This window comes from Neoarius graeffei, chromosome 22 (genome assembly GCF_027579695.1).
Source record: "Neoarius graeffei isolate fNeoGra1 chromosome 22, fNeoGra1.pri, whole genome shotgun sequence".
Classification (NCBI taxonomy): Eukaryota; Metazoa; Chordata; class Actinopteri; order Siluriformes; family Ariidae; genus Neoarius; species Neoarius graeffei.
Genome location: NC_083590.1, coordinates 34,696,096 through 34,711,376, shown reverse-complemented (window position 1 = coordinate 34,711,376; position 15,281 = coordinate 34,696,096). Strand labels below are relative to the sequence as shown.

General features: G+C 42.8%; 1 long non-coding RNA gene across 1 annotated transcript; it reads right to left on the bottom strand.

Moving 5' to 3' along the window:
- Positions 1–7,677: 7,677 nt before the first annotated feature.
- LOC132870854 (uncharacterized) lies at positions 7,678–8,689 on the bottom strand. Its single transcript, XR_009651208.1, has 3 exons — positions 8,605–8,689; positions 8,028–8,336; positions 7,678–7,813 (listed from the first exon to the last, which is right to left on the bottom strand). It is a non-coding gene; the product is annotated as an uncharacterized LOC132870854 (long non-coding RNA).
- Between the last annotated feature and the right edge of the window lie 6,592 nt (positions 8,690–15,281).

The window sequence follows — 15,281 nt, the reverse complement described above, 5'->3', positions numbered from 1 at the left end:
GTGTGGGTTTCCTCCGGGTGCTCCGGTTTCCCCCACAGTCCAAAGACATGCAGGTTAGGTTAACTGGTGACTCTAAATTGACCGTAGGTGTGAGTGTGAATGGTTGTCTGTGTCTATGTGTCAGCCCTGTGATGACCTGGCGACTTGTCCAGGGTGTACCCCGCCTTTCGCCCGTAGTCAGCTGGGATAGGCTCCAGCTTGCCTGCGACCCTGTAGAACAGGGTAAAGCGGCTAGAGATAATGAGATGAGATGTGTGGAATTAGATTTGAAAAAAATCCCTTAACACACTTTCTTTCTGGAATCTTTCTGATGACAACTTTCTGAACTCATGACTCTAGCCCTGTAGCTAGTCTCTGGTCCGATGAGCTGCCTTCAGCTAAAAAAAATGTGATAAATTTGACAAATTTGACTGGATATACCGCTGCAAAAGCCACGAGTTGGCCTAGTGGTTAGTATGTCCACCTTTTGACCGGGAGATCACGAGTTCTACTCGCAGTCAGGTCATACCAAAGACTATCATAAAAATGGTACCTACTACCGTCTGGCAAGGCATGCTGCAATACAGATGCGAGTGGGGAAGTCAAACTCTCGTGGTTACCAGAGGACCTGCCCCCCACTGTAACCCTAGCTATATAATAGGCAAGAGGCTGAGTGCTATCTAAATGGAGATCGGCTCCGCACCCTTCCATCCATCCATTATCTGTAGCTGCTTATCCTGTTCTACAGGGTTGCAGACAAGCTGGAGCCTATCTCAGCTGACTATGGGCGAGAGGTGGGGTACACCCTGGACAAGTCGCCAGGTTATTGCAGGGCTGACACAGAGACAAACAACCATTCACACTTACGGTTAATTTAGAGCCACCAATTAACCTAACCTGCATGTCTTTGGACTTTGGGGGGAACCAGAGCACCCGGAGGAAACCCACACAGACACGGGGAGAACATGCAAACTCCACACAGAAAGGCCCTCGCCGGCCACTGGGCTCGAACCCAGGACCTTCTTGCTGTGAGGCGACAGTGCTAACCACTACACCACCGTGCCGCCCCAGCTCCGCACCCATATGCCTTAAAGAGTTGGTTAGTACTGGGACAGGAGACTGCCTGGGAAGAGCAGATTCTGGCATGAGAAGGACTTTGAGAGGGGAGTTTACCGCTACAAAAGATCTGCTACAGAAGCTGACCTAGTTCATGTCTAGGAAACGAGAGTTGTTGAAGTACAGCCAGTTTTTGTGGCTTTTTCATCATTTTCTTCACAATATCTTCCTTCATATTCATCATATTTACTTCAAACCAAATCCAAAATGTTCATCTTTCAATTCTGATTCCATTGATATGCTACATGGTGGGGCATCTCTCATAGTTTTCTTAGCGGCTGGGGGTCAAAAGTCAGGGGTCAAGGTCACGGGTTTTCAGAGGCTCATAACTGGGAAATGTTTCAAGATAGAAAGATACTTAATATTATCAACATATAGGAAGTCATATATGGGCTCTCATTTGGCACCAGGACCTTTGACCATGAGTGACCATGAAAGGTCAAACTCAAGGTCACAGGTTTTCAGAGGCTCATAACTTTAAAACGGTTAATGATAGACAGATGTTTACCATTATCAAGATATAAGAAGTCCCATATGGGCTTTCAGTTGCCACCATGTCCTTTGACCTTGAATGACTCTGAAATGTCAAACTCAAGGTCATGGATTTTCATAGGACTATAATCTGACAGCTGATGATTGAGAAATATTACCATTATCAACATATAGGTAGTCTCATATGAGCTTTCATTTAGCACCATGAATGTTGACCTTGAGTGACCTTGAAATGTCAAACTGAAGGTCACAGATTCATCTTGCAAGGTGAATAGGCCAGACTGCCGGGCGAGGCCTGGCAACACTTGTTTTTGGATTACGCTTCATTTTTGTGGCTACTGCCTCATAGAGTAAATATATATGCTATATTTACTGTATGGGCATGGGATCAGAAAACTATTTTATTTATAAGCAGTAGCCACATGGACCCATAGGGTACCTATTTTTTCCCATACATTTATCATATCTGCTATGGTATTTTTTCATCTACTTGGTTGGGCCCACTGAAATACTGTGCTGGGTCCTCATCTGGACCTCAGTCTGCCAGGTGATGACCCTTGAACTATACAATGCACTATAAACAACAGAGTAAACACTAAATTCTATATGACACACAATGGACATGTAAAGTGCCTTGTGCATGTGGAATTGGTTAAGTGACTGAGTGCAGTGAATAGAGCAGGTAGAATAAGCAGAGTGTGAAATTAAAATAAACAGCCATCAGGCAGATCTGTTTAAGCACCTAATGGCCTGCAGGAAGTAACTGTTCACAAATCTGGTAGACTTGATTCAGGCGGTTTGTAGCCTTCTTCCAAATGGAAGGGTTGAGACAGAGCAGTTCCTTATACACTGCTGGATGTAAAATGTGAACCAGTTATGGACTTGGCAGTTTTCACTATCCACTGCAATTGCTTTGCACTGTGAGACAGAGCAATTTCCATACCAGAAAGTTAGGGCCGGCATACCTCCAGGGTCTGATCCACCCCTACATGCCAACCAGATCCCTACGCTATGCTACTATTAGTCGCCTGGCCCCTCCTCCTCTCCGTTCCTGCCCAGCCCGCTCAAGACTGCCATCTGTCCTGGCTCCCCGTTAGTGGAATGACCTTCCCACTGAGATCAGAACTGCTGACTTCGTGACCACCTTCAAGCGCAGACTAAGGCCCACTTTACACGGGGACGGTCTGAAACAAAAACGCAAAAGTCCGTTTTCGTTCTCACTTTTTTCCGCGTCTACACGACCGTTTTCAAGGAGGAAACCTGCGTCTATACGGTGACGCATAAATGTGTGGAATTCAATTGGATGTGCATGCCAGGCGGCTAGGTGGTGCTGTGAAAGACCTCCGCTATGTCTGCACGCATGTGCAACGTCTTCCGTCTTGTCTGATCTGCACATCTGCGCCGCGAAAACTTTGACTACTCTGGCTATGGTAAGTAAGAAAGTAAATAAAAAAGTAAGAGCATGCTATACCCGCCTCTGTTCATTAACGGTATATGTGCAGATTCGGTATAGATGTTCGAAGGACTCCTGGACGTTTATTAAAGCTGCCAGAGCAGCTTGAAGGTCCGTTGGATCGATGTAATCAGACATGCTCTTACTTTTTTACTTACTTTCTTACTTCCCGGGCTGGCATGTACAGTATATGACACATGTATGACGTAAACGCGTACCCGAGGTGAGCAGATCCGAGCAGAGTTTCGCGTATTGGGTAGTTTAGAAGGATATGTAACGGGGGCTGTTTTTAACTTATCCACTCTGGAAGGCGTTTTCAATTTTTTCCGTTTTTCAGCCTCGGAAACGCCGTCCCCGTGTAGACAAAAGGCACTTCCGATAAAATATTTAGTTGTTTTTACCCGACAGCGTCCTCGTGTAAACGGGCCCTAAAGACTCACCTCTTCAGGCTGCACCTCTCCCCTGATTCCCAGCCCACTGTGTAACTTCGTATCGGTTGAGACCAACCCAGGCTGTGTACTCTCTAGCCTGGGGTTAGCTGTTTGAGTTCTCCATTTAGTTGTACTTTATATGGTTGGTTTGTTTCCTTGGCTGTTTGCTGAGTGTTGGTACTTCAAGAGAATATTACATTAAATCTTGTTCAGTTGGCACTAGAGCTTTCTTATCTAGAAGTTCAGCACATCATGTACCTGACTTTTTCACTCATTGTACGTTGCTCTGGGTAAGAGCATCTGCTCAATGCCATGTAATGTAATGTAAAGAAAGTGATGCTAGAGGGCAAGATGAACTTTGACAAACCCCATGTCAGTGGTCTGTGATTTTGGAAAAACAGTAGTAGATGAGCAGTAGTACGGGTGCATGACTACAAATTTTTACTCTTCAACCAGTAAATTAAACAAGTAGTCAACTAATTATCCTTAAGATAATGAAAGCAAAAGAAAAAAAACTGTTTTCAGAAATGTCTATTTTAGGCTGTTTTATTTGGGTAGCAGTGAACTCATCAAACCATATATCAGTTAATCAGAGGTGGACAGTAACAAAGTAGATTTACTTGAGTACTGTACTTAAGTACACTTTTTGAGTATCTGTACTTTACTTGAGTATTATTATTTTTGGAAACTTATGACTTTAACTTCACTACATTTGAAAGGCAAATATCGTACTTTTCACTCCACTACATTTCTATCAAGCTCCTCGTTACTCATTACTATGAAGCAGCTTTGAAAGTGGATGTTTTTTCTTTTCTTTTCTAAAACGTGATTGGTTTTTTTCGCAGGTGACACTAGGAGTCTATCAGTAATCACTAGGGTCACGTCACGTCCATAGACTGAATAAAATCAAGTTCAGTGATTTCTCAGCAGCGTTATTTAACACGATCAGTTGATGGCAGAATGGAAGGAGGCGGTTCTTCTGGAGAATGCACGCACTCATGGCCCATGAACCCATGTTTCAGTTTTCTGAAAGGATTAAAGAGTCGTTTCGTTTCAAATGTTTGCTTTGTTTGCTGAAAACGAACCACATCACAGCCTACAAAAGCGCGCCATCCAACCTGCGGAAGCATATTGAGGGATATAAATGTTTTATTCCAAGAGAAAGCTTGCAACGAAGTTGTCTGTGCTTTTAAAGCTAGCGATAACGTTGCAATAGCTATGCAGTCTGGTTAGTCAAATGACTTTCTATGGATTTTCCCGCCAAGTTGCCATCACCTTGTCCACGGCTAACGTTTACACATAGCTAGTTAACTTGGACACTGTTAGTTAGCATGTAAAAACAGAGTTACGCTAACATGAATAGCGTTAACTTATCTGAAGTGCTTTCAGAAATATGTTTTAGCATAATCTTGCCAAATAAACAGAAATGTAGAAATCTTTCTTTTCTAGTAGCGTTAGCTACCCAATATGATGTCGAGTTTGAAAAAAGTTTGCTAGCATGTCAGGTGGAGTTTCACTGACTAGCTAGCTTAACGTTAAACCACCATGATGCACAGCATGCGTTCATTTTGTGAATTCACATTTCTGTCTTTGGTAACGGCGTTAGGTTTTGTAAGCGTTGTAGCAATAATACAACAATGCGTTGACAAAAAATTTACTTTTAATACTTAAGTATTTTTAAAAGCGAGTACTTCAGTACTTTAACTTAAGTAAAAATTTGACTGGACAACTTTCACTTGTATCAAAGTAACATTTGACCAGCGGGATCTGTACTTTGACTTAAGTAATGAAGTTGGGTACTTTGTTCACCTCTGCAGTTAGCAGGCATACAATATTTAGCCTACACTGTTACCCAACAAAAGTGAGTGCAATAATTGTGCAAAATAATACAACTATATACATTGCACTATTTAAGAACATACCAATTCTTAAACTGAATCCATGTGGATGACCTAAGGGCTCAGCTGAAATGGCCGATTCTGAAACTGAGAGCGTGTAGCGCAGCACAGACGCCCCTTGTGGCTTAATGATGGATGGAGGATACAAGACGTCAGTTGTCTCAGAGAGTTTTCCACCATGTTCAAGTCCACCCTCGGTAGCATCAGAAAATGACTCTGGATTGTCCTTTTTGAGCTGGGTTACACCACTTATCTGAGACGGATTTGAAAGTGACGCACAACCTATTAACCAAATTATTTTCTCTCTTGGGGGCGGCACGGTGGTGTAGTGGTTAGCACTGTCGCCTCACAGCAAGAAGGTCCGGGTTCGAGCCCCGTGGCCGGCGAGGGCCTTTCTGTGCGGAGTTTGCATGTTCTCCCCGTGTCCGCGTGGGTTTCCTCCGGGTGCTCCGGTTTCCCCCACAGTCCAAAGACATGCAGGTTAGGTTAACTGGTGACTCTAAATTGAGCGTAGGTGTGAATGTGAGTGTGAATGGTTGTCTGTGTCTATGTGTCAGCCCTGTGATGACCTGGCAACTTGTCCAGGGTGTACCCCGCCTTTCGCCCGTAGTCAGCTGGGATAGGCTCCAGCTTGCCTGCGACCCTGTAGAAGGATAAAGCGGCTAGAGATAATGAGAGAATCTGGAGAAATCTCTGTATGCAAGAGACAAGGCTGAAAACTGACATTGGATGCCTGTGATCTTCAGGCCCTCAGGAGACACTGCATTAAAAGCAGACACGTGTCTGTAGTGGAAATCACTGTATGGGCTCAGGAACACTTCAGAAAACCATCGTCTGTGAAAACAGTTCATTACTGCATCCAGTGGCGGTTCTAGACCAAAATTACTAGGGGGGCCAAGGTGGGGCCAGTGTTTTTTCAGGGGGGCACATATGGACAAAACATGGCAATATTTAAGCGTTCAAAATTTTTGTTTAGTTTATTTAAAACCAAAACAAAATACATTGGGCATAAATACAATGAGATAAACATTCTGTCTCAATTGAGGTTTTTCACCCACGTGACCAAGTCATGTGAGGCTGCCATTTTGGACGTCACAGCTCGAATCAGTTTGAATGCGAGGAAGGCGACAAACGAAAAACAGAAAAGAAAAAGGAGCGAGATGCAGAAAACACCTTCACTATCCAGCGACGTAGGGCATTTACAGGGCGAGCAAAGGGAGAGGTATTTGCAAAAATTGAGGTTAGCAGGCTTAGAGAACGACGTTTACCTGCTTCCACCAGGATTGTTCACTGACGTACGGAAGTACACGAAGCCCTCGTCTTTACCTGACTTCGGCCCACATGATCTGCATACCTATGTCGTTAAAAACCCATCGCCATACACAGGTATTGATCTGAAAGCGTACAAGAGTTTGGATGCCTACAAATATTTTGTGCCAGGCTGGGTAACATGCCTACATCAGTGGGTCGTCCCTGGAGCCGGTGGTCGCCATCTTATTACAGCTAAGGTTTGTTCACATTTTCATTTACTTTCGGTCCTCAGGATAAAAAAAATGTTATTAAATGTCATTGAAATAACTTCTTAGTCTGTTGAGACATGGCCCGTTATAAATTTGCTGTTACCAGGCAATGACCAAGAACTGTATTATTAGGGTCGGTGTCTGTGTTGTAGCAGTGTACTAGCAGCTAGCTGTTAGCACTAGCTAATGTCAACAACATAGTAGCTGGTATGTTACTGTAGCAATGTTTATGTTCAGTCATTTGGATGACTGTTAAAACCTTTCAGTCTCAAGTTTTTCCTATCCTGTATTTACTAGTTTACTGTAATTATGATCCGGCAGCTATTTACACCGGATCCAGTGTAAATAGCTGCCGGAGCGCGCTCCGGCTTGCTCTCCCTCAAATTAAGCAGCGCACTCCGGGAGCAAGCCGGAGCGTGCTGCTTAATTTGAGGGGGAGCAAGCCGGAGCGCGCTCCGGAACCTCGGCCGGAGCACTCCGGGAGCAAGCCGGAGCGTGCTGCTTAATTTGAGGGGGAGTAAGCCGGAGCGCGCTCCGGCAGCTATTTACACTGGATCCGGTGTAAATAGCTGCCGGATCATAATTACAGTAAACTAGTAAATACAGTAAAGGAAAAACTTGAGACTGAAAGGTTTTAACAGTCATCCAAATGACTGAACGTAAACATTGCTACAGTAACATACTAGCTACTATGTTGTTGACATTAGCTAGCTTGACCTTCAAAATGGCAGACACCGGGGCGTCACGTGACCCTGTGACGTCAGGTGAAATACCTCAATAGCCTAAACATAAAATAAATTGTGCTCAATAAATCTTAAAACCATGTTTCTCTTTTTTGTAAAATAAGATTTCTATTTTTGCACACAATGAACCTTTTCTTCAGATGTGGCTGCACTGGAGTGTCGTCCAAGCACTTGCTGATATCTGGAGAAAGATGAATACAGTAAATATGAGAGTGCGACTGAGAACAACATTTATTTATCATTATTCATTTATTTATCATTATTCATTTATTAATTTATTATTATATCTATTATTTTTATTTTATATTTATGAATTATTATTCAGACTTCACACTTTCAGGGTAGGCTATAGGCCGACACTGCTCACACACACACATTTATTCAACATCACAAACCTGATGGTGCTGTACTTGATATGCATGGTGAATCTGGTTGTCCCAATGACTCGTTGGGTTGTCCCTCATTCTGTCCCTCAATCTGATCCTGAATGTCTTCATCCTCACTCTCAGATTGCCTTTCTGATGCCTCACTTTCCACCTCTCCAACCACCACCTCTGGCTCTCTCTCCACCTCTGGCTCTCTCTCCTCTTTCATAATCTTCATCTTCCTTACTCTCTCTATGTTGCTTTTTGCCAACAGGGGCAAAAAAGGACATAATGTCCTTCTTGCTCCTTTTCATGATGATAGCCTACAGTAGGTCTATACTAAAAAGTAAACGGAGAGGAATGTAGCCTCTACATATCACAAGTTTTCTCTATCTCTATATCTCTACATATTCAAGTTTTACAAGAAGGTTAAACACTGTCGGTTATTTTACCCATTTCCCAAAAATATTAAGTTAGGCTACTTATTGCTGTGCAACGCACTTTTAAGAAAGCGCAATAAAACGGATTTATTATTGTAGTGAACAACAACAGTAAAACACGGATATGTGCAAACACTGACGTTACGAAATTGAATAATTTTCCTTACCTTCGCCTCTTTGCAGTAGCCTAGTCCTTGCAGGGCTGCAGCTGTTATCTCTCACGTCCGAAGTTTACAATTCGCGCTGCTGATGATCTTTCTGCTGCAGGTAACAGTGTGCGTGTAGCGCTTTAAGGAGTCCGTGTAGAACACTCCGTTATGTCAGTTCTGATCTTCGAGCCAGCGCACGTCGAAATTAATAAAGCTTATTATCTGTTCAGCACAGGGGCCACAACAGGGGCCAGGAGCAATTTTACAGGGGCACTGCCCCCCCTGGCCCCCGTTTAAAACCGCCTATGACTGCATCCATAAATACAGGCAAAAAGGCGAAGTAGAAAATTGTCCCAAGGTCTGATGAATCAAAAGTAGAAATTCTTTTTAGAAATCATGGACACCACGTCCTCCAGGCTAAAGAGGAGACGGACCATCCGGCTTGTTCTCAGTGCACAGTTCAAAAGCCAGCATCTGCGATGGTATGAGGGGGCATTAGTGCACATGACATGGGTAGCTTGTACATCTGGGAAGGCATCATTAATGCTGAATGATACATACACGCTTCAGAGCAGTATGCTGCTGTCCAGACAAAATCTTTTTCAGGGAAGGCCTTCCTTCTTTCAGCAAGACAATGCCAAACCACTTTCTGCACATAAAAACTGCATGGCTCCATAGTAAAAGAGTCCAGGTGCTAAACTGGCCTGCCTGCAGTCCAAACCTGTCTCCCATTTAAAACATTTAACGCATTATGAAGCGCAAAATACGACAAACGCGACCTCGAACTGTTGAGTAACTGAAATTGTATATCAGGCAAAAATGGGACAACATTTCTCTTTTAAAACTACAGCAATTGTTCTCCTCAGTTCCCAAACATTTACAGAGTGTTGTTAAAAGTAGAGGTGATGCAACACAGTGGTAAACACGCCCCTGTCCCAACTTTTTTGAAACGTGTTGCTGACATCAAATTCAAAATGAGTATATATTTAAAAAAAACAAGAAATTTCTCAGTTTCAACATTCAATATGTTGTCTTTGAAATATAGGGTTTCCATGATTTGCAAATTTGCATATTCTGTTTTTATTTACAGTTTACACAGTGTATCAGCTTTTTTGGAATTGGGGTTGTAGATGGCAGAAGATGGAGCAATTTCACCAGTATGCACTCAGCTCAGAGTCCAGTGTATCTGATTACATGTGGATTATGAGCAGCCACATGACACTTCATAATGACTGGAGTGAGTGCAGTGGGCAAGTAGTTATTGAGGCAAATAACTGGAGACTCTTGTGGCACTGGGTTGATTCCGGCGGATTTGAAGCAGGTGTACCAGGCAGGTGTTGATCACTGGGTGCACTACTTCAGCACACAACCACCAAGCTTTGCATATGTTCACCCCTGGCAGGGTTCTCCTCACATCCGCTGTGGTCACAGCCAGCACCTGGTTGCCAGAGGGAGCTATGATCCTTACTGCTGCCACTGTGTTGGATGCAAAGCAGATTTAAAAGTTATTGGGAAGGGAGACGACATTGCTGCAGGCATTGGTGATTCTTACTCTTATAATCAGTGATGGTTTGAATTCCCTGGCACATGCATTGGAGGTCCTTCATTCACTTATTCATCTTCAGTAACCACTTTATCTTGGTGAAGGACATGGAGCACCAGGGGTCATATTGTTACTGAAATACTGTTTTATCTTTTTTTTTTTGGGGGGGGTGGGTGGTTTAAGTTGTCTTATGACCTTATGAAAGTGACTTTGTCTATCAGTTTCATGAGCAGAAAAAAAAAAAAGGTTGCAGTGCAGGTTTGGGACCAGAGCTTTTTTCATCGTCCCCAAAAGGCTAGTTAGAAAAACTTGGACCCCTGGTTACAAAAGATTAGAAAATGCATGTAGTTTCTAAACCTATATCCAAACACACTCCACATGGACGGATTCTGTTTATCATCACTTCCTAGAAAGGTGATGGACAGATTATTGACTCTAATTTGATAATTCTATGCCGTAATACACAGTAGAAATGAGTATTTATTAAGATTATCACAATAGAATCACAATAAAAACATGAACAGTCTGACTTCAGATCAGTAGTTTTCAACTAGTTTTGCATCAGAACCCACATTTTGTGTTGGACATCAAGTCGCAACCCTGCACTACACTAAATTTGTTTTATCATATGGAAGTGAATGAAGATAAGCATATTAATTTTATATTAATATTAATAATAATATTAATAATGTTGGGCGGCACGGTGGTGTAGTGGTTAGCGCTGTCACCTCACAGCAAGAAGGTCCGGGTTCGAGCCCCGTGGCCGGCGAGGGCCTTTCTGTGCGGAGTTTGTATGTTCTTCCCGTGTCCGCGTGGGTTTCCTCCGGGTGCTCCGGTTTCCCCCACAGTCCAAAGACATGCAGGTTAGGTTAACTGGTGACTCTAAATTGACCGTAGGTGTGAATGTGAGTGTGAATGGTTGTCTGTGTCTATGTGTCAGCCCTGTGATGACCTGGCGACTTGTCCAGGGTGTACCCTGCCTTTCGCCCGTAGCCAGCTGGGATAGGCTCCAGCTTGCCTGCGACCCTGTAGAACAGGATAAAGCGGCTACAGATAATGAGATGAGATGTTATTAATACTACTAATAATTATCCATTGCATAGGCCTGATAAAGTCGGTTAATAATCATTTCCTACTATCTATGTTTCTAAATAGCCTACTTTATGAATGTTGATGGTTTCATGTAGACCTGGGTGATAAAATGACAGTGCTATGTACCGCTGATAGACACTTAATCAATGCCAATAAGGAAACTGTTCAAATTGACTTATAAAGAAGGAAAAGAAACACAACTTGCTTTTAAATGTTGTATCTGCAATTTCTGATAATAAAAACAAAAATAGCCTTTTGATTTCTGTTACTGACATTAAAAGAGAATGCTTGAACATACACGGACCATTAATGTCCTTTTAATAATTCGTTAAAAATTTTTACTGTGAAAAAATTTCAGATATATTGCCCAGCCCTAATTTCATGCGTTCCGCAGCCGATAAGTCACCACACAAAACACATTGTTTTATTTGAGAGCAGTGTTGTAGTTGAGTCACTAAACCTTGAGTCCGAGTCCAGTCTGGAGTCCCCAGTGTTCAAGTCCAAGCCATTAAAAATAATTTTGAGTCGAGTCCACTATTGATCCGAGTCGAGTACGAGTCAAGTCCAAGACTCCAACCGCACCATGTGACGGTGACTGTTTTAGCACCATTTGTTCCTGAACATGATGTATGAACAGGTGAATGTGCTTCTCTTTGTCAAGGAGTGTGAAGTATTTTGTCAAAGATGGTTGGGAGACGGATGTAAGTGTAGAAGGTGTGTTTATTAATACAAGTGAAGACGGTAAACAATCCAGAACGGCAGGCAAAATCGTAAAATGGTGAAACAGGCAATAGGTCGAGCGAGGCACAAACAGGCTATCAGACAAGAAACAGGAAATCAGGGATCAGGAACCCAACCAAGAAAATAAGGCTCGGTAACGTATCAGCAACGCAACTCAATACTTCGCAAAGTAAGTGCGTTTTCACACTTTTTATATCGGCGCGCTGATTGCGCCTTAATCCTGTGCAGGTGTGAGTCATTTACGGCGCGTGTGAGAGTCTGCTTGGCGTGTGCGCTGTCCGGAGTGCGTCCAAGAGTCTATCTGATGCACACGCCAAGGCATGCAGGTGTGACACTCTTACACAAAATTAGTACAAAATTAATGTAGATATAAATATCTTATGCTAAATAATTATGTCATGTTACAAAAAAATGAAGAAAAAATCCAAGTCCTCGTCTCCAATTTCTGAGTCCAAATGCAGTTAATGCACGAGTCCGAGTCCGAGTCATCAGTGCTCAAGGCAAAGTCAAGTCACGAGTCCTTAAAATTAGGGCACAAGTCGGACTCGAGTACTACAAGCCTGTTTGACAACCATGTTTGTATGACATTTGTATGACAACCATGCTCGTCATATTTTCATTTACCTTGCATCGTTTTTTCCACCCTTTTATAGGACGAGCAAATTTCACTCTATTAGCAATAATTGTTTAGAGATGAATTAGCTCCAAAATTTGATTGGATGCACAACATGGCATGACCGAATTTTCATTGGCTATAACAACAGCTATAAGGTGCATTCCTTTATTTATTTATTTATTTATATCTCCCTTTTTTTAAACAATAATTTGTTTTATTGTCATATTTTTCCACGATTTGCCATGTTGTTATGCTGTTTTAGCAACATATTTATTTCTTCCCAGCAATCCACAGCCCAATCATAAAGGACCCTCAACCCACCTTTGGGTTGCGACTCACCAGTTGAGAAACACCGCTTTAGATTATTGACTTTATGAGACGTATGAGATCTCTGCTGAAACCGTTCCCTCTGGCCACACTTGAATGGTTTTAGTGGCCTTTTTTTTTTCTGTTTTAACAGCGGTTGAAGATTACGTGAAGATTAACAGCAGCGCTGAAGTGTATTCTGAAAGAAGCCTTGTTTGCTCGCTTTGTGTTTGTGTAAACATCCAGTGTTTTCTTCAGACTGAACCATGGTGATGAAGTTTGGGAAGAATTTTCTTCAGGTCTGTGTGGTTGAAGTCGTCAATGATAGAGCAGTAGCTATTAGAAACATTCGCACACAAATGCTTGTTTATGTACACACACACACACACACACACACACACACACACACACACACACACACACACTCCGTCTCCACAGGTCTTTCCAGATAATGGGGTTTCAAGGAGTTTAAAATACACTGACTTGAGTAAAGGTACTGCTACAGTAGTAATAATTCACTTGAGTGAACAGAAAAGTAGTGAAAGGAAACTCATAAAATTGCTTCAGCTAAGAGTAAATAAGAAATCTGGTGAAAATCTGGCTAGTGAGTGATTCATTTACAGTTTACTTTTTTTGCACGAAGACAAGTTAATATAAAAAAATCTGAAAATGATCTATATGTGAGGAATATGCGATGCTGAACACCACCTCCATTAGCAACACTATATAAAGAAAAGAAATTTAGCATTAACTGGCTAGCTAACTTAGCTCACTAAACCTTGAGTCCAAGTCCAGTCTCAAGTGCCCAGTCTTCAAGTCCGAGTCAAGTCCAAGTCATCTCATCTCATCTCATTATCTCTAGCCGCTTTATCCTGTTCTACAGGGTCGCAGGCAAGCTGGAGCCTATCCCAGCTGACTACGGGCGAAAGGCGGGGTACACCCTGGACAAGTCGCCAGGTCATCACAGGGCTGACACATAGACACAGACAACCATTCACACTCACATTCACACCTACACTACCGTTCAAAAGTTTGGGGTCACTTTGAAATGTCCTTATTTTTGAAAGAAAAGCACTGTTCTTTTCAATGAAGATCACTTTAAACTAATCAGAAATCCACTCTATACATTGCTAATGTGGTAAATGACTATTCTAGCTGCAAATGTCTGGTTTTTGGTGCAATATCTCCATAGGTGTATAGAGGCCCATTTCCAGCAACTCTCACTCCAGTGTTCTAATGGTACAATGTGTTTGCTCATTGCCTCAGAAGGCTAATGGATGATTAGAAAACCCTTGTACAATCATGTTAACACAGCTGAAAACAGTTTAGCTCTTTAGAGAAGCTATAAAACTGACCTTCCTGTGAGCAAATTGAGGTGGTGTTTACATTAGACCGTATCAGCGGATCATCAGATTAACGTTTTTAAAACGATTCGCGTGCACACAGCAACGCCAATACACGGATACGCTCGGCTCCGCAGGCATCCTGTGCTCCAAATCACTCCGCCCTGAACAGCGAATGCCCTCTGGAGGGTGCGCACTCCGGCCCTGCGCAGCTCACAGAGCGTGCGAGTGAAGTGCACGAGCAGTGATTCGGGACTGAGCCGCTGTGTGTGTGATCCCAGCGCATATCACTTACCACTTGCAAGTGGAAGGATGGCAAGCCTAAAGACAATCATAACTACACAGTGGGCAGTATTTGCATCAGTATTTGCAGTATTTTCATACTTTTATACTCTTTAATGAAAGGTGATACAAGGCGGAAGTCCGCGCTGTTTTTCAGCAGTTGCGTCACATGACCAACGCCAGCGAATCAGGAAGGTGGATGTCACAGTGACGTTGTCCAATGACGACGCCAGCTAGAGCTCAGCACAGCGTATCCGCGTATTCTCAATGTTTACACAGCACCGGACCAGACACGATCTGGATTGAATACGTGGACCCTGGCGGATTCCCGTTTCCCGGCGTTTCCAGGCGTTTTAATGTAAATGGACAGTGCATCCGCGAAGAAAACGAGACAGATACGGTCTAATGTAAACTTGGCCTGAGTTTCTGGAGCATCACATTTGTGGGGTTGATTAAATGCTCAAAATGGCCAGAAAAATGTCTTGACTATATTTTCTATTCATTTTACAACTTATGGTGGGAAATAAAAGTGTGACTTTTCATGGAAAACACAAAATTGTCTGGGTGACCCCAAACTTTTGAACGGTAGTGTATATATATTTAATACAACAAACAATTGCTATCAAGCATCAGAAATGACATGCTAATACAGAGTTTTCATATTGTAAAACCGATCTGGCTCGCTAATCTGGCTCACTCGCTAGCTTATGGTTTAACTGTGCATGTTTTCGCAGGGTGGAGGTTGAGCTGTGAAATGCTGATATCTACATGG